Below are 26,171 nucleotides of genomic sequence, written 5' to 3'. Positions count from 1 at the left end.
TTGGAACAAGCCAGTTACCTGTTCCCACGCAAAGAGGAGTATAGAGAACCATGGTGGATTTCCAGCTGATGAAGTAAAGGATTATTAAAGGAACGGGATGACCATGGGGATCATCGTTAATTCTCTGAAACAGAATCTGCCTTTTTCACCTGCCAAACACATGCCCACTTCACCTCTCTGGGGATAATAAAAACTAACCATCGAACTGACAGAGGGCCTGACCCCCCGAAGCACATCGACCACACACACAAAAAAAAAAAAACCGTACCCTCCAGCTACTAATTATAATGCTACCTTGCAAAATTTCCCTGCATTTTAAAACAATGGAAAAATGGTGGTGGGATGATACTTAGAAGAATGGCTTCTTGTCAGTCTCCACTAACAAAAATAGGCAACACCAAGTCAGCTACTCCTCAGCATAGTTATGTCCGTCGCAGCCTTCTTGGGTTTCAGGAGGCACAAACAAACGTTATCACAATTATGGTGAAATGCTGAACACCTGCAAATAATTTTCAACGTAGTGGTTATTTGAAAAGCTCTGCGGCATACTTCTTGGAACAAGCCAGTTACCTGTTCCCACGCAAAGAGGAGTATATAGAACCATGGTGGATTTCCAGCTGATGAAGTAAAGGATTATTAACGTCACGGGATGACCATGGGGATCATCGTTAATTCTCTGAAACAGAATCCGCCCTTTTCACCTGCCAAACACATGCCCACTTCTCCTCTCTGGGGATAACAAAAACTAACCAGCGAACTGACAGAGGGCCTGACCCCCCCATCCACATCGACCACACAGAAAAAAAAAACTGTACCCGCCAGCTACTAATTATAATGCTAACTTGCAAAATTTCCCTGCATTTTAAAACAATGGAAAAATGGTGGTGAGATGATACTTAGAAGAATGGCTTCTTGTCTGACTCCACTAACAAAAATAGGCAACACCAAGTCAGCTACTCCTCAGCATAGTTATGTCCGTTGCAGCCTTCTTGGGTTTCAGGAGGCACATACAAACGTTATCAAAATTATGCTGTGCCGGGCGTGGTGGCTCACGCCTGTAATCCTAGCTCTCTGGGAGGCTGAGGTGGGCGGATCGTTTGAGCTCAGGAGTTCGAGACCAGCCTGAGCAAGAGCGAGACCCCACCTCTAAAAATAGAAAGAAATTATATAGACAGCTAAAAATATATATATAGAAAAAATTAGCCGGGCATGGTGGTGCATGCCTGTAGTCCCAGCTACTCGGGAGGCTGAGACAGGAGGATCGCTTGAGCCCAGGAGTTTGAGATTGCTGTGAGCTAGGCTGACAACACGGCACTCACTCTAGCCTGGGCAACAGAGTGAGACTCTGTCTCAAAAAAAAAAAAAAAATTATGCTGAAACGCTGAAAACCTGCAAATAATTTTTAACGTACTGGTTATTTTGAAAACTCTCCAGCATACTTCTTGGAACAAGCCAGGTACCTGTGCGCACGCTTAGAGGAGTATATAGAAACATGGTGGAATCCCAGCTGATGAAACAAAGGATTCTTAAAGGAATGAGATGACCATGCGGATCCTGTTTAATTCTCTGAAACAGAATCCGCACTTTTCACCTGCCAAACACATGCCCACTTCACCTCTCTGGGGATATTAAAAACAAACCAGTGAATTGACAGATGGCCTGACCAACCCATCCACACTGACCCCACAAAAAAAAAAAAGTACCCTCCAGCTACTAATTACAATGCTAACTTGCAAAATTTCCCTGCATTTTTAAACAATGGAAAAATGATGGTGGGATGCTTCTTAGAAGAATGGCTTCTTGTCAGTCTCCACTAACAAAAATAGGCAACACGAAGTCAGCTACGCCTCAGCATACTTATGTCCTTGGCAGCCATATTGGGTTTCAGGAGACACATACACACGTTATCAAAATTATGGTGAAACGCTGAAAACCTGCAAAGGATTTTCAACATACTGGTTAATTGAAAAGCTCTGCGGCATACTTCTTGGAACAAGCCAGTTTTCTGTGCCCACTTATAGAGAAGTATATAGAACCATGGTGGATTACCAGCTCATGAAGCAAAGGATTCTTAAAGGAATGAGATGACCATGCGGATCCTGTTTAATTCTCTGAAACAGAATCCGCACTTTTCACCTGCCAAACACATGCCCACTACTCTTCTCTGGGGATAATAAAAACAAACCAGCGATCTGGCAGAGGGCCTGAACACCCATCCTGACCGACCCCACAAAAAAAAAAAGTACCCTCCAGCTACTAATTATAATTCCAAATTGCAAAATTTCCCTGCATTTTTAAACAAAGAGAAATGATGGTGGGATGATACTTAGAAGAATGGTTTCTTGTCAGTCTCCACTAACAAAAATAGGCAACACCAAGTCAGCTACTCCTCAGCATAGTTATGTCCGTCGCAGCCTTCTTGGGTTTCAGGAGGCACAAACAAACGTTATCACAATTATGGTGAAATGCTGAACACCTGCAAATAATTTTCAACGTAGTGGTTATTTGAAAAGCTCTGCGGCATACTTCTTGGAACAAGCCAGTTACCTGTTCCCACGCAAAGAGGAGTATATAGAACCATGGTGGATTTCCAGCTGATGAAGTAAAGGATTATTAACGTCACGGGATGACCATGGGGATCATCGTTAATTCTCTGAAACAGAATCCGCCCTTTTCACCTGCCAAACACATGCCCACTTCTCCTCTCTGGGGATAACAAAAACTAACCAGCGAACTGACAGAGGGCCTGACCCCCCCATCCACATCGACCACACAGAAAAAAAAAACTGTACCCGCCAGCTACTAATTATAATGCTAACTTGCAAAATTTCCCTGCATTTTAAAACAATGGAAAAATGGTGGTGAGATGATACTTAGAAGAATGGCTTCTTGTCTGACTCCACTAACAAAAATAGGCAACACCAAGTCAGCTACTCCTCAGCATAGTTATGTCCGTTGCAGCCTTCTTGGGTTTCAGGAGGCACATACAAACGTTATCAAAATTATGCTGTGCCGGGCGTGGTGGCTCACGCCTGTAATCCTAGCTCTCTGGGAGGCTGAGGTGGGCGGATCGTTTGAGCTCAGGAGTTCGAGACCAGCCTGAGCAAGAGCGAGACCCCACCTCTAAAAATAGAAAGAAATTATATAGACAGCTAAAAATATATATATAGAAAAAATTAGCCGGGCATGGTGGTGCATGCCTGTAGTCCCAGCTACTCGGGAGGCTGAGACAGGAGGATCGCTTGAGCCCAGGAGTTTGAGATTGCTGTGAGCTAGGCTGACAACACGGCACTCACTCTAGCCTGGGCAACAGAGTGAGACTCTGTCTCAAAAAAAAAAAAAAAATTATGCTGAAACGCTGAAAACCTGCAAATAATTTTTAACGTACTGGTTATTTTGAAAACTCTCCAGCATACTTCTTGGAACAAGCCAGGTACCAGTGCGCACGCTTAGAGGAGTATATAGAAACATGGTGGAATCCCAGCTGATGAAACAAAGGATTCTTAAAGGAATGAGATGACCATGCGGATCCTGTTTAATTCTCTGAAACAGAATCCGCACTTTTCACCTGCCAAACACATGCCCACTTCACCTCTCTGGGGATATTAAAAACAAACCAGTGAATTGACAGATGGCCTGACCAACCCATCCACACTGACCCCACAAAAAAAAAAAAGTACCCTCCAGCTACTAATTACAATGCTAACTTGCAAAATTTCCCTGCATTTTTAAACAATGGAAAAATGATGGTGGGATGCTTCTTAGAAGAATGGCTTCTTGTCAGTCTCCACTAACAAAAATAGGCAACACGAAGTCAGCTACGCCTCAGCATACTTATGTCCTTGGCAGCCATATTGGGTTTCAGGAGACACATACACACGTTATCAAAATTATGGTGAAACGCTGAAAACCTGCAAAGGATTTTCAACATACTGGTTAATTGAAAAGCTCTGCGGCATACTTCTTGGAACAAGCCAGTTTTCTGTGCCCACTTATAGAGAAGTATATAGAACCATGGTGGATTACCAGCTCATGAAGCAAAGGATTCTTAAAGGAATGAGATGACCATGCGGATCCTGTTTAATTCTCTGAAACAGAATCCGCACTTTTCACCTGCCAAACACATGCCCACTACTCTTCTCTGGGGATAATAAAAACAAACCAGCGATCTGGCAGAGGGCCTGAACACCCATCCTGACCGACCCCACAAAAAAAAAAAGTACCCTCCAGCTACTAATTATAATTCCAAATTGCAAAATTTCCCTGCATTTTTAAACAAAGAGAAATGATGGTGGGATGATACTTAGAAGAATGGTTTCTTGTCAGTCTCCACTAACAAAAATAGCCAAAACCAAGTCAGCTACGCCTCAGCATAGTTATGTCCATCGCAGCCTTCTTGGGTTTCAGGAGGCACAAACAAACGTTATCACAATTATGGTGAAACGCTGAACACCTGCAAATAATTTTCAACGTAGTGGTTAATTGAAAAGCTCTGCGGCATACTTCTTGGAACAAGCCAGTTACCTGTTCCCACGCAAAGAGGAGTATAGAGAACCATGGTGGATTTCCAGCTGATGAAGTAAAGGATTATTAAAGGAACGGGATGACCATGGGGATCATCGTTAATTCTCTGAAACAGAATCTGCCTTTTTCACCTGCCAAACACATGCCCACTTCACCTCTCTGGGGATAATAAAAACTAACCATCGAACTGACAGAGGGCCTGACCCCCCGATGCACATCGACCACACACACAAAAAAAAAAAAAAACCGTACCCTCCAGCTACTAATTATAATGCTACCTTGCAAAATTTCCCTGCATTTTAAAACAATGGAAAAATGGTGGTGGGATGATACTTAGAAGAATGGCTTCTTGTCAGTCTCCACTAACAAAAATAGGCAACACCAAGTCAGCTACTCCTCAGCATAGTTATGTCCGTCGCAGCCTTCTTGGGTTTCAGGAGGCACAAACAAACGTTATCACAATTATGGTGAAATGCTGAACACCTGCAAATAATTTTCAACGTAGTGGTTAATTGAAAAGCTCTGCGGCATACTTCTTGGAACAAGCCAGTTACCTGTTCCCACGCAAAGAGGAGTATATAGAACCATGGTGGATTTCCAGCTGATGAAGTAAAGGATTATTAAAGGAACGGGATGACCATGGGGATCATCGTTAATTCTCTGAAACAGAATCCGCCCTTTTGACCTGCCAAACACATGCCCACTTCTCCTCTCTGGGGATAATAAAAACTAACCAGCGAACTGACAGAGGGCGTGACGCCCCCATCCACATCGACCACACACACAAAAAAACCGTACCCTCCAGCTACTAATTATAATGCTAACTTGCAAAATTTCCCTGCCGTTTAAAACAATGGAAAAATGGTGGTGGGATGATACTTAGAAGAATGGCTTCTTGTCTGTCTCCACTAACAAAAATAGGCAACACCAAGTCAGCTACTCCTCAGCATAGTTATGTCCGTCGCAGCCTTCTTGGGTTTCAGGAGGCACATACAAACGTTATCAAAATTATGGTGAAACGCTGAAAACCTGCAAATAATTTTCAACGTACTGGTTAATTTGAAAACTCTACAGCATACTTCTTGGAACAAGCCAGGTACCTGTTCCCACACAAAGAGGAGTATATAGAACCATGGTGGATTTCCAGCTGATGAAGTAAAGGATTATTAAAGGAACGGGATGACCATGGGGATCATCGTTAATTCTCTGAAACAGAATCCGCCCTTTTGACCTGCCAAACACATGCCCACTTCTCCTCTCTGGGGATAATAAAAACTAACCAGCGAACTGACAGAGGGCGTGACGCCCCCATCCACATCGACCACACACAAAAAAAAACCGTACCCTCCAGCTACTAATTATAATGCTAACTTGAAAAATTTCCCTGCCTTTTAAAACAATGGAAAAATGGTGGTGGGATAATACTTAGAAGAATGGCTTCTTGTCAGTCTCCACTAACAAAAATAGGCAACACCAAGTCAGCTACTCCTCAGCATAGTTATGTCCGTCGCAGCCTTCTTGGGTTTCAGGAGGCACATACAAACCTTATCAAAATTATGGTGAAACGCTGAAAACCTGCAAATAATTTTCAACGTACTGGTTAATTTGAAAACTCTCCAGCATACTTCTTGGAACAAGCCAGGTACCTGTGCCCACGCATAGAGGAGTATATAGAAACATGGTGGAATCCCAGCTGATGAAGCAAAGGATTCTTAAAGGAATGAGATGACCATGCGGATCCTGTTTAATTCTCTGAAACAGAATCCGCACTTTTCACCTGCCAAACACATGCCCACTACTCTTCTCTGGGGATAATAAAAACAAACCAGCGATCTGACAGAGGGCCTGAACACCCATCCTGACCGACCCCACAAAAAAAAAAGTACCCTCCAGCTACTAATTATAATGCCAATTTGCAAAATTTCCCTGCATTTTTAAACAATGGAAAAATGGTGGTGGGATGATACTTAGAAGAATGGCTTCTTGTCAGTCTCCACTGACAAAAATAGGCAACACCAAGTCAGCTACGCCTCAGCATAGTTATGTCCGTAGCAGCCATATTTGGTTTCAGTAGGCACATACACACGTTATAAGAATTATGGTGAAACGCTGAAAACTTGCAAAGGATTTTCAACATACTGGTTAATTGAAAAGCTCTGAGGCATACTTCTTGGAACAAGCCAGTTTCCTGTGCCCACGCATAGAGAAGTATATAGAACCATGGTGGATTTCCAGCTCACGAAGCAAAGGATTGTTAAAGGAACGGGATTACCATGCGGATCCTGTTTAATTCTCTGAAACAGAATCCGCACTTTTCACCTGCCAAACACATGCCCACTACTCTTCTCTGGGGATAATAAAAACAAACCAGCGATCTGACAGAGGGCCTGAACACCCATCCTGACCGACCCCACAAAAAAAAAAGTACCCTCCAGCTACTAATTATAATGCCAATTTGCAAAATTTCCCTGCATTTTTAAACAATGGAAAAATGGTGGTGGGATGATACTTAGAAGAATGGCTTCTTGTCAGTCTCCACTGACAAAAATAGGCAACACCAAGTCAGCTACGCCTCAGCATAGTTATGTCCGTAGCAGCCATATTTGGTTTCAGTAGGCACATACACACGTTATAAGAATTATGGTGAAACGCTGAAAACTTGCAAAGGATTTTCAACATACTGGTTAATTGAAAAGCTCTGAGGCATACTTCTTGGAACAAGCCAGTTTCCTGTGCCCACGCATAGAGAAGTATATAGAACCATGGTGGATTTCCAGCTCACGAAGCAAAGGATTGTTAAGGGAACGGGATTACCATGCGGATCCTGTTTAATTCTCTGAAACAGATCCGCAGTTTTCACCTGCAATACTAATACCCACTTCTCCTCTCTGGGGATAATAAAAACAAACCAGCGAACTGACAGAGGGCCTGACCAACACATCCACACCGACCCCACAGGAAAAAAAAAAAACACCGTAGCCTCCAGCTACTAATTATAATGCTAACTTGCAAAATTTTCCTGCATTTTTAAACAATGGAAAAATGATGGTGAGATGATACTTAGAAGAATGGATTCTAGTCAGTCTCCACTAACAAAAATTGGCAAAACCAAGTCAGCTACGCCTCAGCATAGTTATGTCCGTCGCAGCCTTCTTGGGTTTCAGGAGGCACAAACAAACGTTATCACAATTATGGTGAAACGCTGAACACCTGCAAATAATTTTCAACGTAGTGGTTAATTGAAAGGCTCTGCGGCATACTTCTTGGAACAAGCCACTTACCTGTTCCCACGCAAAGAGGAGTATATAGAACCATGGTGGATTTCCAGCTGATGAAGTAAAGGATTATTAACGTCACGGGATGACCATGGGGATAATCGTTAATTCTCTGAAACAGAATCCGCCCTTTTCACCTGCCAAACACATGCCCACTTCTCCTCTCTGGGGATAATAAAAACTAACCAGCGAACTGACAGAGGGCCTCACCCCCCCATCCACATCGACCACACACAAAAAAACCGTACCCTCCAGCTACTAATTATAATGCTAACTTGCAAAATTTCCCTGCATTTTAAAACAATGGAAAAATGGTGGTGGGATGATACTTAGAAGAATGGCTTCTTGTCAGTCTCCACTAACAAAAATAGGCAACACCAAATCAGCTACTCCTCAGCATAGTTATGTCCGTCGCAGCCTTCTTGGGTTTCAGGAGGCACAAACAAACGTTATCACAATTATGGTGAAACGCTGAACACCTGCAAATAATTTTCACCGTAGTGGTTAATTGAAAAGCTCTGTGTCATACTTCTTGGAACAAGCCAGTTACCTGCTCCCACGCAAAGAGTAGTATATAGAACCATGGTGGATTTCCAGCTGATGAAGTAAAGGATTATTTAAGGAACGGGATGACCATGGGGATCATCGTTAATTCTCTGAAACAGAATCCGCCCTTTTCAACTGCCATACACATGCCCACTTCTCCTCTCTGGGGATAAAAAAAACTAACCAGCGAACTGACAGAGGGCCTGACCCCCCCCAACCACTTCGACCACACACAAAAAATAACCGTACCCTCCAGCTACTAATTATAATGCTAACTTGCAAAATTTCCCTGCATTTTAAAACAATGGAAAAATGGTGGTGGGATGATACTTAGAAGAATGGCTTCTTGTCTGTCTCCACTAACAAAAATAGGCAACACCAAGTCAGCTACTCCTCAGCATAGTTATGTCCGTCGCAGCCTTCTTGGGTTTCAGGAGGCACATACAAACGTTATCAAAATTATGGTGAAACGCTGAAAACCTGCAAATAATTTTCAACGTACTGGTTAATTTGAAAACTCTCCAGCATACTTCTTGGAACAAGCCAGGTACCTGTGCCCACGCATAGAGGAGTATATAGAAACATGGTGGAGTCCCAGCTGATGAAGCAAAGGATTCTTAAAGGAATGAGATGACCATGCGGATCCTGTTTAATTCTCTGAAACAGAATCCGCACTTTTCACCTGCCAAACACATGCCCACTACTCTTCTCTGGGGATAATAAAAACAAACCAGCGATCTGGCAGAGGGCCTGAACACCCATCCTGACTGACCCCACAAAAAAAAAAGTACCCTCCAGCTACTAATTATAATTCCAAATTGCAAAATTTCCCTGCATATTTAAACAAAGAGAAATGATGGTGGGATGATACTTAGAAGAATGGCTTCTTGTCAGTCTCCACTAACAAAAATAGGCAAAACCAAGTCAGCTACGCCTCAGCATAGTTATGTCCGTCGCAGCCTTCTTGGGTTTCAGGAGGCACAAACAAACGTTATCACAATTATGGTGAAACGCTGAACACCTGCAAATAATTTTCAACGTAGTGGTTAATTGAAAAGCTCTGCGGCATACTTCTTGGAACAAGCCAGTTACCTGTTCCCACGCAAAGAGGAGTATAGAGAACCATGGTGGATTTCCAGCTGATGAAGTAAAGGATTATTAAAGGAACGGGATGACCATGGGGATCATCGTTAATTCTCTGAAACAGAATCTGCCTTTTTCACCTGCCAAACACATGCCCACTTCACCTCTCTGGGGATAATAAAAACTAACCATCGAACTGACAGAGGGCCTGACCCCCCGATGCACATCGACCACACACACACAAAAAAAAAAAAACCGTACCCTCCAGCTACTAATTATAATGCTACCTTGCAAAATTTCCCTGCATTTTAAAACAATGGAAAAATGGTGGTGGGATGATACTTAGAAGAATGGCTTCTTGTCAGTCTCCACTAACAAAAATAGGCAACACCAAGTCAGCTACTCCTCAGCATAGTTATGTCTGTCGCAGCCTTCTTGGGTTTCAGGAGGCACAAACAAACGTTATCACAATTATGGTGAAATGCTGAACACCTGCAAATAATTTTCAACGTAGTGGTTAATTGAAAAGCTCTGCGGCATACTTCTTGGAACAAGCCAGTTACCTGTTCCCACGCAAAGAGGAGTATATAGAACCATGGTGGATTTCCAGCTGATGAAGTAAAGGATTATTAACGTCACGGGATGACCATGGGGATCATCGTTAATTCTCTGAAACAGAATCCGCCCTTTTCACCTGCCAAACACATGCCCACTTCTCCTCTCTGGTGATAACAAAAACTAACCAGCGAACTGACAGAGGGCCTGACCCCCCCATCCACATCGACCACACAGAAAAAAAAAACTGTACCCGCCAGCTACTAATTATAATGCTAACTTGCAAAATTTCCCTGCATTTTAAAACAATGGAAAAATGGTGGTGAGATGATACTTAGAAGAATGGCTTCTTGTCTGACTCCACTAACAAAAATAGGCAACACCAAGTCAGCTACTCCTCAGCATAGTTATGTCCGTTGCAGCCTTCTTGGGTTTCAGGAGGCACATACAAACGTTATCAAAATTATGCTGTGCCGGGCGTGGTGGCTCACGCCTGTAATCCTAGCTCTCTGGGAGGCTGAGGTGGGCGGATCGTTTGAGCTCAGGAGTTCGAGACCAGCCTGAGCAAGAGCGAGACCCCACGTCTAAAAATAGAAAGAAATTATATGGACAGCTAAAAATATATATATAGAAAAAATTAGCCGGGCATGGTGATGCATGCCTGTAGTCCCAGCTACTCGGGAGGCTGAGACAGGAGGATCGCTTGAGCCCAGGAGTTTGAGATTGCTGTGAGCTAGGCTGACGCCACGGCACTCACTCTAGCCTGGGCAACAGAGTGAGACTCTGTCTCAAAAAAAAAAAAAAAAAAAAAAAAAAAAAAAATTATGCTGAAACGCTGAAAACCTGCAAATAATTTTTAACGTACTGGTTATTTTGAAAACTCTCCAGCATACTTCTTGGAACAAGCCAGGTACCTGTGCCCACGCATAGAGGAGTATATAGAAACATGGTGGAATCCCAGCTGATGAAACAAAGGATTCTTAAAGGAATGAGATGACCATGCGGATCCTGTTTAATTCTCTGAAACAGAATCCGCACTTTTCACCTGCCAAACACATGCCCACTTCTCCTCTCTGGGGATATTAAAAACAAACCAGTGAATTGACAGATGGCCTGACCAACCCATCCACACTGACCCCACAAAAAAAAAAAAAGTACCCTCCAGCTACTAATTATAATGCTAACTTGCAAATTTCCCTGCATTTTTAAACAATGGAAAAATGATGGTGGGATGCTTCTTAGAAGAATGGCTTCTTGTCAGTCTCCACTAACAAAAATAGGCAACACGAAGTCAGCTACGCCTCAGCATACTTAAGTCCTTGGCAGCCATATTGGGTTTCAGGAGACACATACACACGTTATCACAATTATGGTGAAACGCTGAAAACCTGCAAAGAATTTTCAACATAGTGGTTAATTGAAAAGCTCTGAGGCATACTTCTTGGAACAAGCCAGTTTCCTGTGCCCACGCATAGAGAAGTATATAGAACCATGGTGGATTCCCAGCTCATGAAGCAAAGGATTCTTAAAGGAACGGGATTACCATGCGGATCCTGTTTAATTCTCTGAAACAGATCCGCAGTTTTCACCTGCCATACTAATACCCACTTTCCTCTCTGGGGATAATAAAAACAATCCAGCGAACTGACAGAGGGCCTGACCAACACATCCACACCGACCCCACAGGAAAAAAAAAAAAAAAACACCGTAGCCTCCAGCTACTAATTATAATGCTAACTTGCAAAATTATCCTGCATTTTTAAACAAGGGAAAAATGATGGTGAGATGATACTTAGAAGAATGGATTCTTGTCAGTCTCCACTAACAAAAATAGACAAAAACAAGTCAGCTACGCCTCAGCATAGTTATATTCGTGGCATCCATCTTGGGTTTCAGGAGGCACAAACAAACGTTATCACAATTATGGTGAAAAGCTGAACACCTGCAAATAATTTTCAATGTACTGGTTAATTGAAAAGCTCTGCGGCATACTTCTTGGAACAAGCCAGTTACCTGTTCCCACGCAAAGAGGAGTATATAGAACCATGGTGGATTTCCAGCTGGTGAAATAAAGGATTATTAAAGGAAAGGGATGAGCATGGGGATCATCGTTAATTCTCTGAAACAGAATCCGCCCTTTTCACCTGCCAAACACATGCCCACTTCTCCTCTCTGGTTATAATAAAAACTAACCATCGAACTGACAGAGGGCCTGACCCCCCGATCCACATCGACCACAAAAAAAAAAAAAAACGGTACCCTCCAGGTACTAATTATAATGCTAACTTGCAAAATTTCCCTGCATTTTAAAACAATGGAAAAATGGTGGTGGGATGCTACTTACAAGAATGGCTTCTTGTCAGTCTCCACTAACAAAAATAGGCAACACCAAGTCAGCTACTCCTCAGCATAGTTATGTCCGTCGCAACCTTCTTGGGTTTCATGAGGCACAAACAAACGTTATCACAATTATGCTGAAACGCTGAACACCTGCAAATAATTTTCATCGTAGTGGTTAAGTGAAAAGCTCTGCGGCATACTTCTTGGAACAAGCCAGTTACCTGCTCCCACGCAAAGAGGAGTATATAGAACCATGGTGGATTTCCAGCTGATGAGGTAAAGGATTATTAAAGGAACGGGATGACCATGGGGATCATCGTTAATTCTCTGAAACAGAATCCGCCCTTTTCCCCTGCCAAACACATGCCCACTTCTCCTCTCTGGGGATAATAAAAACAAACCAGTGAATTGACAGATGGCCTGACCAACCCATCCACACTGACCACACACACACAAAAAAAAAGTACCCTCCAGCTAGTAATTATAATGATAACTTTAAAAATTTCCCTGCATTTTTAAACAAAGGAAAAATGATGGTGGGATGATACTTAGAAGAATGGCTTCTTGTCAGTCTCCACTAACAAAAATAGGCAACACGAATTCAGCTACGAATCAGCATACTTATGTCCGCGGCATCCATTTTGGGTTTCAGGAGACACATACAAACGTTATAAGAATTATGGTGAAACGCTGAACACCTGCAAATAATTTTCAACGTACTGCTTAATTGAAAAGCTCTGCGGCATACTTCTTGGAACAAGCCAGTTTCCAGTGCCCACGCATAGAGAAGTATATAGAACCATGGTGGATTCACAGCTCATGAAGCAAAGGATTCTTAAAGGAACGGGATTACCATGCAGATCCTGTTTAATTCTCTGAAACCGATCCTCAGTTTTCACCTGCCATACTAATACCCACTTCTCCTCTCTGGGGATAATAAAAACGAACCAGCGAACTGACAGAGGGCCTGACCAACACATCCACACCGACCCCACAGGAAAAAAAAAAAAAAAACACCGTAGCCTCCAGCTACTAATTATAATGCTAACTTGCAAAATTTCCCTGCATTATTAAACAATGGAAAAATGATGGTGAGATGATACTTAGAAGAATGGCTTCTTGTCAGTCTCCACTAACAAAAATAGGCAAAACCAAGTCAGCTACGCCTCAGCATAGTTATGTCCATCGCAGCCTTCTTGGGTTTCAGGAGGCACAAACAAACGTTATCACAATTATGGTGAAACGCTGAACACCTGCAAATGATTTTCAACGTAGTGGTTAATTGAAAAGCTCTGCGGCATACTTCTTGGAACAAGCCAGTTACCTGCTCCCACGCAAAGAGGAGTATATAGAACCATGGTGGATTTCAGCTGATGAAGTAAAGGATTATTAAAGGAACGGGATGACCATGGGGATCATCGTTAATTCTCTGATACAGAATCCGCCCTTTTCACCTGCCAAACACATGCCCACTTCTCCTCTCTGGGGATAATAAAAACTAACCAGCGAACTGACAGAGGGCCTGACCCCCCCATCCACACAGACCACACACAAAAAAAACCGTACATTCCAGCTACTAATTATAATGCTAACTTGCAAAATTTCCCTGCATTTTAAAGCAATCAAAAATGGTGGTGGGATGATACTTAGAAGAATGGCTTCTTGTCAGTCTCCACTAACAAAAATAGGCAACACCAAGTCAGCTACTCCTCAGCATAGTTATGTCCGTCGCAGCCTTCTTTCGTTTCAGGAGGCACATACAAACGTTATCAAAATTATGGTGAAACGTTGAACACCTGCAAATAATTTTCAACGTACTGGTTAATTTGAAAACTCTCCAGCATACTTCTTGGTACAAGCCAGGTACCTGTGCCCACGCATAGAGGAGTATATAGAAACATGGTGGTATCCCAGCTGATGAAGCAAAGGATTCTTAAAGGAATGAGATGACCATGCGGATCCTGTTTAATTCTCTGAAACAGAATCCGCGCTTTTCACCTGCCAAACACATGCCCACTTCTCCTCTCTGGGGATAATAAAAACAAACCAGTGAATTGACAGATGGCCTGACCAACCCATCCACACTGACCCCACAAATAAAAAAAAAAGTACCCTCCAGCTAGTAATTATAATGATAACTTTAAAAATTTCCCTGCATTTTTAAACAAAGGAAAAATGATGGTGGGCTGATACTTAGAAGAATGGCTTCTTGTCAGTCTCCACTAACAAAAATAGGCAACACGAATTCAGCTACGCATCAGCATACTTATGTCCGTGGCATCCATATTGGGTTTCAGGAGACACATACAAACGTTATAAGAATTATGGTGAAACGCTGAACACCTGCAAATAATTTTCAATGTACTGCTTAATTGAAAAGCTCTGCGGCATACTTCTTGGAACAAGCCAGTTTCCAGTGCCCACGCATAGAGACGTATATAGAACCATGGTGGATTCCCAGCTCATGAAGCAAAGGATTCTTAAAGGAACGGGATTACCATGCGGATCCTGTTTAATTCTCTGAAACAGATCCGCAGTTTTCACCTGCCATATAATACCCACTTCTCCTCTCTGGGGATAATAAAAAAAAAACCAGTGAACTGACAGAGGGCCTGACCAACACATCCACACCGACCTCACAGGAAAAAAAAAAAAGACAACACCGTAGCCTCCAGCTACTAATTATAATGCTAACTTGCAAAATTTCCCTGCATTATTAAACAATGGAAAAATGATGGTGAGATGATACTTAGAAGAATGGATTCTTGTCAGTCTCCACTAACAAAAATAGGCAAAACCAAGTCAGTTACGCCTCAGCATAGTTATGTCCGTCGCAGCCTTCTTGGGTTTCAGGAGGCACAAACAAACGTTATCACAATTATGGTGAAACGCTGAATACCTGCAAATAATTTTCAACGTAGTGGTTAAGTGAAAAGCTCTGCGGCATACTTCTTGGAACAAGCCAGTTACCTGTTCCCACGCAAAGAGGAGTATATAGAACCATGGTGGATTTCCAGCTGATGAAGTAAAGGATTATTAAAGGAACGGGATGACCATGGGGATCCTCGTTAATTCTCTGAAACAGAATCCGCCCTTTTCACCTGCCAAACACATGCCCACTTCTCCTCTCTGGGGATAATAAAAACTAACCATCGAACTGACAGAGGGCCTAACTCCCCCATCCACATCGACCAAACACAAAAAAAAAAAAAACCGTACCCTCCAGCTACTAATTATAATGCTAACTTGCAAAATTTCCCTGCCTTTTAAAACAATGGAAAAATGGTGGTGGGATGATACTTAGAAGAATGGCTTCTTGTCAGTCTCCACTAACAAAAATAGGCAACACCAAGTCAGCTTCTCCTCAGCATAGTTATGTCCGTCGCAGCCTTCTTGGGTTTCAGGAGGCACAAACAAACGTTATCACAATTATGGTGAAAGGCTGAGTACCTGCAAATAATTTTCAACGTAGTGGTTAATTGAAAAGCTCTGCGGCATACTTCTTGGATCAAGCCAGTTACCTCTTCCCATGCAAAGAGGAGTATATAGAACCATGGTGGATTTCCAGCTGAAGAAGTAAAGGATTATTAAAGGAACGGGATGACCATGGGGATCATCGTTAATTCTCTGAAACAGAATCCGCCCTTTTCACCTGCCAAACACATGCCCACTTCTCCTCTCTGGGGATAATAAAAACTAACCAGCGAACTGACAGAGGGCCTGACCCCCCCATCCACATCGACCACACACAAAAAAAAAACCGTACCCTCCAGCTACTAATTATAATGCTAACTTGCAAAATTTCCCTGCCTTTTAAAACAATGGAAAAATGGTGATGGGATGATACTTAGAAGAATGGCTTCTTGTCTGTCTCCACTAACAAAAATAGGCAACACCAAGTCAGCTACTCCTCAGCATAGTTATGTCCGTCGCAGCCTTCTTGGGTTTCAGGAGGCACATACAAACGTTATCAAAATTATGCTGAAACGCTGAAAACCTGCAAATAATTTTCAACGTACTGGTTAATTTGAAAACTCTCCAGCATACTTCTTGGAACAAGCCAGGTACCTGTGCCCACGCATAGAGGAGTATATAGAAACATGGTGGAATCCCAGCTGATGAAGCAAAGGATTCTTAAAGGAATGAGATGACCATGCGGATCCTGTTTAATTCTCTGAAACAGAATCCGCACTTTTCACCTGCCAAACACATGCCCACTACTCTTCTCTGGGGATAATAAAAACAAACCAGTGAATTGACAGATGGCCTGAACACCCATCCTGACCGACCCCACAAAAAAAAAGTACCCTCCAGCTACTAAATATAATGACAATTTGCAAAATTTCCCTGCATTTTTGAACAATGGAGAAATGATGGTGGAATGATACTTAGAAGAATGGCTTCTTGTCAGTCTCCACTGACAAAAATAGGCAACACCACATCAGCTACGCGTCAGCATAGTTATGTCCGTCGCAGCCATATTTGGTTTCAGTAGGCACATACACACGTTATCACAATTATGGTGAAACGCTGAAAACCTGCAAAGGATTTTCAACATACTGGTTAATTGAAAAGCTCTGAGGCATACTTCTTGGAACAAGCCAGTTACCTGCGCCCACGCATAGAGAAGTATATAGAACCATGGTGGATTCCCAGCTCATGAAGCAAAGGATCCTTAAAGGAATGGGATTACCATGCGGATCCTGTTTAATTCTCTGAAACAGATCCGCAGTTTTCACCTGCCATACTAATACCCACTTCTCCTCTCTGGGGATAATGAAAACAAACCAGCGAACTGACAGAGGGCCTGACCTACACATCCACAACGACCCGACAGGAAAAAAAAAAAAAAAAACACCGTAGCCTCCAGCTACTAATTATAATGGTAACTTGCAAAATTTCCCTGCCTTTTAAAACAATGGAAAAATGGTGGTGGGATGATACTTAGAAGAATGGCTTCTTGTCTGTCTCCACTAACAAAAATAGGCAACACCAAGTCAGCTACTCCTCAGCATAGTTATGTCCGTCGCAGCCTTCTTGGGTTTCAGGAGGCACAAACAAACGTTATCACAATTATGGTGAAAGGCTGAGGGCCTGCAAATAATTTTCAACGTAGTGGTTAATTGAAATGCTTTGCGGCATACTTCTTGGAACAAGCCAGTTACCTGTTCCCATGCAAAGAGGAGTATATAGAACCATGGTGGATTTCCAGCTGAAGAAGTAAAGGATTATTAAACGAACGGGATGACCATGGGGATCATTGTTAATTCTCTGATACAGAATCCGCCCTTTTCACCTGCCAAACACATGCCCACTTCTCCTCTCTGGGGATAATAAAAACTAACCAGCGAACTGACAGAGGACCTGACCCCCCCATCCACATCGACCACACAAAAAAAAAAAAAACCGTACCCTCCAGCTACTAATTATAATGCTAACTTGCAAAATTTCCCTGCCTTTTAAAACAATGGAAAAATGGTGGTGGGATGATACTTACAAGAATGGCTTCTTGTCTGTCTCCACTAACAAAAATAGGCAACACCAAGTCAGCTACTCCTCAGCATAGTTATGTCCGTTGCAGCCTTCTTGGGTTTCAGGAGGCCCATACAAACGTTATCAAAATTATGCTGAAACGCTGAAAACCTGCAAATAATTTTCAACGTACTGGTTAATTTGAAAACTCTCCAGCATACTTCTTGGAACAAGCCAGATACCTGTGCCCACGCATAGAGGAGTATATAGAATCATGGTGGAATCCCAGCTGATGAAGCAAAGGATTCTTAAAGGAATGAGATGACCATGCGGATCCTGTTTAATTCTCTGAAACAGAATCCGCACTTTTCACCTGCCAAACACATGCCCACTACTCTTCTCTGGGGATAATAAAAACAAACCAGCGATCTGACAGAGGGCCTGAACACCCATCCTGACCGACCCCACAAAAAAAAAAGTACCATCCAGCTACTAGTTATAATGCCAATTTGCAAAATTTCCCTGCATTTTTAAACAATGGAGAAATGATGGTGGGATGATACTTAGAAGAATGGCTTCTTGTCAGTCTCCACTGACAAAAATAGGCAACACCAAGTCAGCTACGCCTCAGCATAGTTATGTCCGTAGCAGCCATATTTGGTTTCAGTAGGCACATACACACGTTATGACAATTATGGTGAAACGCTGAAAACCTGCAAAGGATTTTCAACATACTGGTTAATTGAAAAGCTCTGAGGCATACTTCTTGGAACAAGCCAGTTTCCTGTGCCCACGCATAGAGAAGTATATAGAACCATGGTGGATTCCCAGCTCATGAAGCAAAGGATTCTTAAAGGAACGGGATTACCATGCGGATCCTGTTTAATTCTCTGAAACAGATCCGCAGTTTTCACCTGCCATACTAATACCCACTTGTCCTCTCTGGGGATAATAAAAACAAACCAGCGAACTGACAGAGGGCCTGACCAACACATCCACACCGACCCCACAGGAAAAAAAAAAAAAAACACCGTAGCCTCCAGCTACTAATTATAATGCTAACTTGCAAAATTTTCCTGCATTTTTAAACAATGGAAAAATGATGGTGAGATGATACTTAGAAGAATGGATTCTTGTCAGTCTCCACTAACAAAAATAGGCAAAACCAAATCAGCTACGCCTCAGCATCGTTATGTTCGTGGCAGCCATCTTGGGTTTCAGGAGGCACAAACAAACGTTATCACAATTATGGTGAAACGCTGAACACCTGCAAATAATTTTCAACGTAGTGGTTAATTGAAAAGCTCTGCGGCACACTTCTTGGAACAAGCCAGTTACTTGTTCCCACGCAAAGAGGAGTATATAGAACCATGGTGGATTTCCAGCTGATGAAGTAAAGGATTATTAAAGGAACGGGATGACCATGGGGATCACCGTTAATTCCTGAAACAGAATCCGCCCTTTTCACCTGCCAAACACATGCCCACTTCTCCTCTCTGGGGATAATAAAAACTAACCAGCGAACTGACAGAGGGCCTGACCCCCCCATCCACATCGACCACACACAAAAAAAAAACGTACCCTCCAGCTACTAATTATAATGCTAACTTGCAAAATTTCCCTGCATTTTAAAACACTGGAAAAATGGTGGTGGGATGATACTTAGAAGAATGGCTTCTTGTCTGTCTCCACTAACAAAAATAGGCAACACCAAGTCAGCTACTCCTCAGCATAGTTATGTCCGTCGTAGCCTTCTTGGGTTTGAGGAGGCACATACAAACGTTATCAAAATTATGGTGAAACGCTGAAAACCTGCAATTAATTTTCAACGTACTGGTTAATTTGAAAACTCTCCAGCATACTTCTTGGAACAAGTCAGGTACCTGTGCCCACGCATAGAGGAGTATATAGAAACATGGTGGAATCCCAGCTGATGAAGCAAAGGATTCTTAAAGGAATGAGATGACCATGCGGATCCTGTTTAATTCTCTGAAACAGAATCCGCACTTTTCACCTGCCAAACACATGCCCACTACTCTTCTCTGGGGATAATAAAAACAAACCAGTGAATTGACAGATGGCCTGAACACCCATCCTCACCGACCCCACAAAAAAAAAAGTACCCTCCAGCTACTAATTATAATGCCAATTTGCAAAATTTCCCTGCATTTTTAAAAAATGGAGAAATGATGGTGGGATGATACTTAGAAGAATGGCTTCTTGTCAGTCTCCACTGACAAAAATAGGCAACACCATGTCAGCTACGCCTCAGCATAGTTATGTCCGTAGCAGCCATATTTGGTTTCAGTAGGCACATACACACGTTATCACAATTATGGCGAAACGCTGAAAACCTGCAAAGGATTTTCAACATACTGGTTAATTGAAAAGCTCTGAGGCATACTTCTTGGAACAAGCCAGTTACCTGTGCCCACGCATAGAGAAGTATATAGAACCATGGTGGATTCCCAGCTCATGAAGCAAAGGATACTTAAAGGAACGGGATTACCATGCGGATCCTGTTTAATTCTCTGAAACAGATCCGCAGTTTTCACCTGCCATACTAATACCCACTTCTCCTCTCTGGGGATAATAAAAACAAACCAGCGAACTGACAGAGGGCGTGACCAACACATCCACACCGACCCCACAGGAAAAAAAAAAAAAAAACACCGTAGCCTCCAGCTACTAATTATAATGCTAACTTGCAAAATTTCCCTGCATTATTAAACAATGGAAAAATGATGGTGAGATGATACTTAGAAGAATGGCTTCTTGTCAGTCTCCACTAACAAAAATAGGCAAAACCAAGTCAGCTACGCCTCAGCATAGTTATGTCCGTCGCAGCCTTCTTGGGTTTCAGGAGGCACAAACAAACGTTATCACAATTATGGTGAAACGCTGAACACCTGCAAATAATTTTCAACGTAGTGGTTAATTGAAAAGCTCTGCGGCATACTTCTTGGAACAAGCCACTTACCTGTTCCCACGCAAAGAGGAGTATATAGAACCATGGTGGATTTCCAGCTGATGAAGTAAAGAATTATTAAAGGAACGGGATGAGCATGGGGATCATCGTTAATTCTCTGAAACAGAATCCGCCCTTTTCCCCTGCCAAACACATGCCCTCTTCTCCTCTCTGGGGATAATAAAAACTAACCAGCGAACTGACAGAGGGCCTGACCCCCCCATCCACATCGACCACACACAAAAAGAAACCGTACCCTCCAGCTACTAATTATAATGCTAACTTGCAAAATTTCCCTGCATTTGAAAACAATGCAAAAATGGTGGTGGGATGATACTTAGAAGAATGGCTTCTTGTCAGTCTCCACTAACAGAAATAGGCAACACCAAGTCAGCTACTCCTCAGCATAGTTATGTCCGTCGCAGCCTTCTTTGGTTTCAGGAGGCACATACAAACGTTATCAAAATTATGGTGAAACGTTGAACACCTGCAAATAATTTTCAACGTAGTGGTTAATTGAAAAGCTCTGCAGCATACTTCTTGGAACAAGCCAGTTACCTGTTCCCACGCAAAGAGGAGTATATAGAACCATGGTGGATTTCCAGCTGATGAAGTAAAGGATTATTAAAGGAACGGGATGACCATGGGGATCATCGTTAATTCTCTGAAACAGAATCTGCCCTTTTCACCTGCCAAACACATGCCCACTTCTCCTCTCTGGGGATAATAAAAACTAACCAGCGAACTGACAGAGGGCCTGACTCCCCCATCCACATCGACCACACACAAAAAAAACCGTACCCTCCAGCTACTAATTATAATGCTAACTTGCAAAATTTCCCTGTCTTTTAAAACAATGGAAAAATGGTGGTGGGATGATACTTAGAAGAATGGCTTCTTGTCAGTCTCCACTGACAAAAATAGGCAACACCAAGTCATGTACGCCTCGGCATAGTTATGTCCGTAGCAGCCATATTTGGTTTCAGTAGGCACATACACACGTTATGACAATTATGGTGAAACGCTGAAATCCTGCAAAGGATTTTCAACATACTGGTTAATTGAAAAGCTCTCAGGCATACTTCTTGGAGCAAGCCAGTTTCCTGTGCCCACGCATAGAGAAGTATATAGAACCATGGTGGATTCCCAGCTCATGAAGCAAAGGATACTTAAAGGAACGGGATTACCATGCGGATCCTGTTTAATTCTCTGAAACAGATCCGCAGTTTTCACCTGCCATACTAATACCCACTTCTCCTCTCTGGGGATAATAAAAACAAACCAGCGATCTGACAGAGGGCCTGAACACCCATCCTGACCGACCCCACAAAAGAAAAAAGTACCCTGCAGCTACTAATTATAATGCCAATTTGCAAAATTTCCCTGCATTTTTAAACAATGGAGAAATGATGGTGGGATGATACTTAGAAGAATGGCTTCTTGTCAGTCTCCACTGACAAAAATAGGCAACACCAAGTCAGCTACACCTCAGCACAGTTATGTCCGTAGCAGCCATATTTGGTTTCAGTAGGCACATACACACGTTATCACAATTATGGTGAAACGCTGAAAACCTGCAAAGGATTTTCAACATACTGGTTAATTGAAAATCTCTGAGGCATACCTCTTGGAACAAGCCAGTTTCCTGTGCCCACGCATAGAGAAGTATATAGAACCATGGTGGATTCCCAGCTCATGAAGCAAAGGATTCTTAAAGGAACGGGATTACCATGTGGATCCTGTTTAATTCTCTGAAACAGATCCGCAGTTTTCACCTGCCATACTATTACCCACTTCTCCTCTCTGGGGATAATAAAAACAAAACCAGCGAACTGACAGAGGGCCTGACCAACACATCCACACCGACCCCACAGGAAAAAAAAAAAAAAAAACGCCGTAGCCTCCAGCTACTAATTATAATGCTAACTTGCAAAATTTCCCTGCCTTTTAAAACAATGGAAAAATGGTGGTGGGATGATACTTAGAAGAATGGCTTCTTGTCTGTTTCCACTAACAAAAATAGGCAACACCAAGTCAGCTACTCCTCAGCATAGTTATGACCGTCGCAGCCTTCTTGGGTTTCAGGAGGCACAAACAAACGTTATCACAATTATGGTGAAACGCTGAACACCTGCAAATAATTTTCAACGTAGTGGTTAATTGAAAAGCTCTGCGGCATACTTCTTGGAACAAGCCAGTTACCTGTTCCCACGCAAAGGGGAGTATATAGAACCATGGTGGATTTCCAGCAGATGAAGTTAAGGATTATTAAAGGAACGGGATGACCATGGGGATCATCATTAATTCTCTGAAACTGAATCCGCCCTTTTCACCTGCCAAACACATGCCCACTTCGCCTCTCTGGGGATAATAAAAAGTAACCAGCGAACTGACAGAGGGCCTGACCAACACATCCACATCGACCACACACACACAAAAAAACCGTACCCTCCAGCTACTAATTATAATGCTAACTTGCAAAATTTCCCTGCATTTTAAAACAATGGAAAAATGGTGGTGGGATGATACTTAGAAGAATGGCTTCTTGTCAGTCTCCACTAACAAAAATAGGCAGCACCAAGTCTGCTACTCCTCAGCATAGTTATGTCCGTCGCAGCCTTCTTGGGTTTCAGGAGGCGCAAACAAACGTTATCACAATTATGGTGAAACCCTGAACACCTGCAAATAATTTTCAACGTAGTGATTAATTGAAAAGCTCTGCGGCATACTTCTTGGAACAAGTCAGTTACCTGTTCCCACGCAAAGAGGAGGATATAGAACCATGGTGGATTTCCAGCTGATGAAGTAAAGGATTATTACAGGAACGGGAAGTCCATGGGGATCATCGTTAATTCCCTGAAACAGAATCCGCCGTTTCACCTGCCAAACACATGCCCACTACTCTTCTCTGGCGATAATAAAACCAAACCAGCGATCTGACAGAGGGCCTCAACACCCATCCTGACTGACCCCACAAAAAAAAAGTACCCTCCAGCTACTAATTATAATGCCAATTTGCAAAATTTCCCTGCATTTTTAAACAATGGAGAAATGATGGTGGGATGATACTTAGAAGAATGGCTTCTTGTCAGTCTCCACTGACAAAAATAGGCAACACCAAGTCAGCTACGCCTCAGCATAGTTATGTCCGTAGCAGCCATATTTGGTTTCAGTAGGCACATACACACGTTATCACAATTATGGTGAAACGCTGAAAACCTGCAAAGGATTTTCAACATACTGGTTAATTGAAAAGCTCTGAGGCATACTTCTTGGAACAAGCCAGTTTCCTGTTCCCACGCATAGAGAAGTATGTAGAACCTTGGTGGATTCCCAGCTCATGAGGCGAAGGATTCTTAAAGGAACAGGATTACCATGCGGATCCTGTTTAATTCTCTGAAACAGATCCGCCATTTTCACCTGCCAAACACATGCCCACTTCTCCTCTCTGGGGATAATAAAAACAAACCAGTGAATTCACAGATGGCCTGACCAACCCATCCACACTGACCCCACAAAAAAAAAAAAAAGTACCCTCCAGCTACTAATTATAATGCTAACTTGCAAAATTTCCCTGCATTTTAAAACAATGGAAAAATGGTGGTGGGATGATACTTAGAAGAATGGCTTCTTGTAAGTCTCCCCTAACAAAGATAGGCAACACCAAGTCAGCTACTCCTCAGCATGGTTATGTCCGTTGCAGCCTTCTTGGGTTTCAGGAGGCACATACAAACGTTATCACAATTATGGTGAAACGCTGAACACCTGCAAATAATTTTCAACATACTGGTTAATTGAAAAGCTCTGCGGCATACTTCTTGGAACAAGCCAGTTACTTGTTCTCACGCAAAGAGGAGTATATAGAACCATGGTGGATTTCCAGCTGATGAAGTAAAGGATTATTAAAGGAAAGGGATGACCATGGGGATCATCGTTAATTCTCTGAAACAGAATCCGCCCTTTTCACCTGCCAAACACATGCCCACTTCTCCACTCTGGGGATAATAAAAACTAACCAGCGAACTGACAGAGGGCCTGACACCCCAATCCACATCGACCACACACACAAAAAAAAAACCGAACCTTCCAGCTACTAATTATAATGCTAACTTAAAAATTTCCCTGCATTTTAAAACAATGGAAAAATGGTGGTGGGATGATACTTAGAAGAATGGCTTCTTGTCAGTCTCCACTAACAAAAATAGGCAACACCAAGTCAGCTAATCCTCAGCATAGTTATGTCCGTCGCAGCCTTCTTAGGTTTCAGGAGGCACATACAAACGTTATCAAAATCATGGTGAAACGCTGAAAACCTGCAAATAATTTTCAACGTACTGGTTAATTTGAAAACTCTCCAGCATAATTCTTGGAACAAGCCAGGTACCTGTGCCCACGCATAGAGGAGTATATAGAAACATGGTGGAATGCCAGTTGATGAAGCAAAGGATTCTTAAAGGAATGAGATGACCATGGGGATCCTGTTTAATTCTCTGAAACGGAATCCGCCCTTTCCACCTGCCAAGCACATGCCCACTTCTCCTCTCTGGGGATAATAAAAACAAACCAGTGAATTGACAGATGGCCTGACCAACCCATCCACACTGACCCCACAAAAAAAAAAGTACCCTCCAGCTACTAATTATAATGCTAACTTGCAAAATTTCCCTGCATTTTTAAACAATGGAAACATGATGGTGGGATGCTTCTTAGAAGAATGGCTTCTTGTCAGTCTCCACTAACAAAAATAGGCAACACGAAGTCAGCTACGCCTCAGCATAGTTATGTCCGTAGCAGCCATATTTGGTTTCAGGAGACACATACACACGTTATCACAATTATGGTGAAACGCTGAAAACCTGCAAAGGATTTTCAACATACTGGTTAATTGAAAAGCTCTGAGGCATACTTCTTGGAACAAGCCAGTTTCCTGTGCCCACGCATAGAGAAGTATATAGAACCATGGTGGATTCCCAGCTCATGAAGCAAAGGATTCTTAAAGGAACGGGATTACCATGCGGATCCTGTTTAATTCTCTGAAACTGATCCGCAGTTTTCACCTGCCATACTAATACCCAATTCTCCTCTCTGGGGTTAATAAAAACAAACCAGCGAACTGACAGAGGGCCTGACCAACACATCCACACCGACCCCACAGAAAAAAAAAAAAAAACACCGTAGCCTCCAGCTACTAATTATAATGCTAACTTGCAAAATTTTCCTGCATTTTTAAACAATGGAAAAATGATGGTGAGATGATACTTAGAAGAATGGATTCTTGTCAGTCTCCACTAACAAAAATAGGCAAAACCAAGTCAACTACGCCTCAGCATAGTTAGGTTCGTGGCAGCCTTCTTGGGTTTCAGGAGGCACAAACAAACGTTATCACAATTATGGTGAAACGCTGAACA

This window comes from Eulemur rufifrons, unplaced genomic scaffold, assembly GCF_041146395.1.
Source record: "Eulemur rufifrons isolate Redbay unplaced genomic scaffold, OSU_ERuf_1 scaffold_58, whole genome shotgun sequence".
In the NCBI taxonomy this organism is placed as follows: Eukaryota; Metazoa; Chordata; class Mammalia; order Primates; family Lemuridae; genus Eulemur; species Eulemur rufifrons.
The sequence above is the reverse complement of the archived record's forward strand: the minus strand, read 5'-3'. Positions refer to the sequence as shown.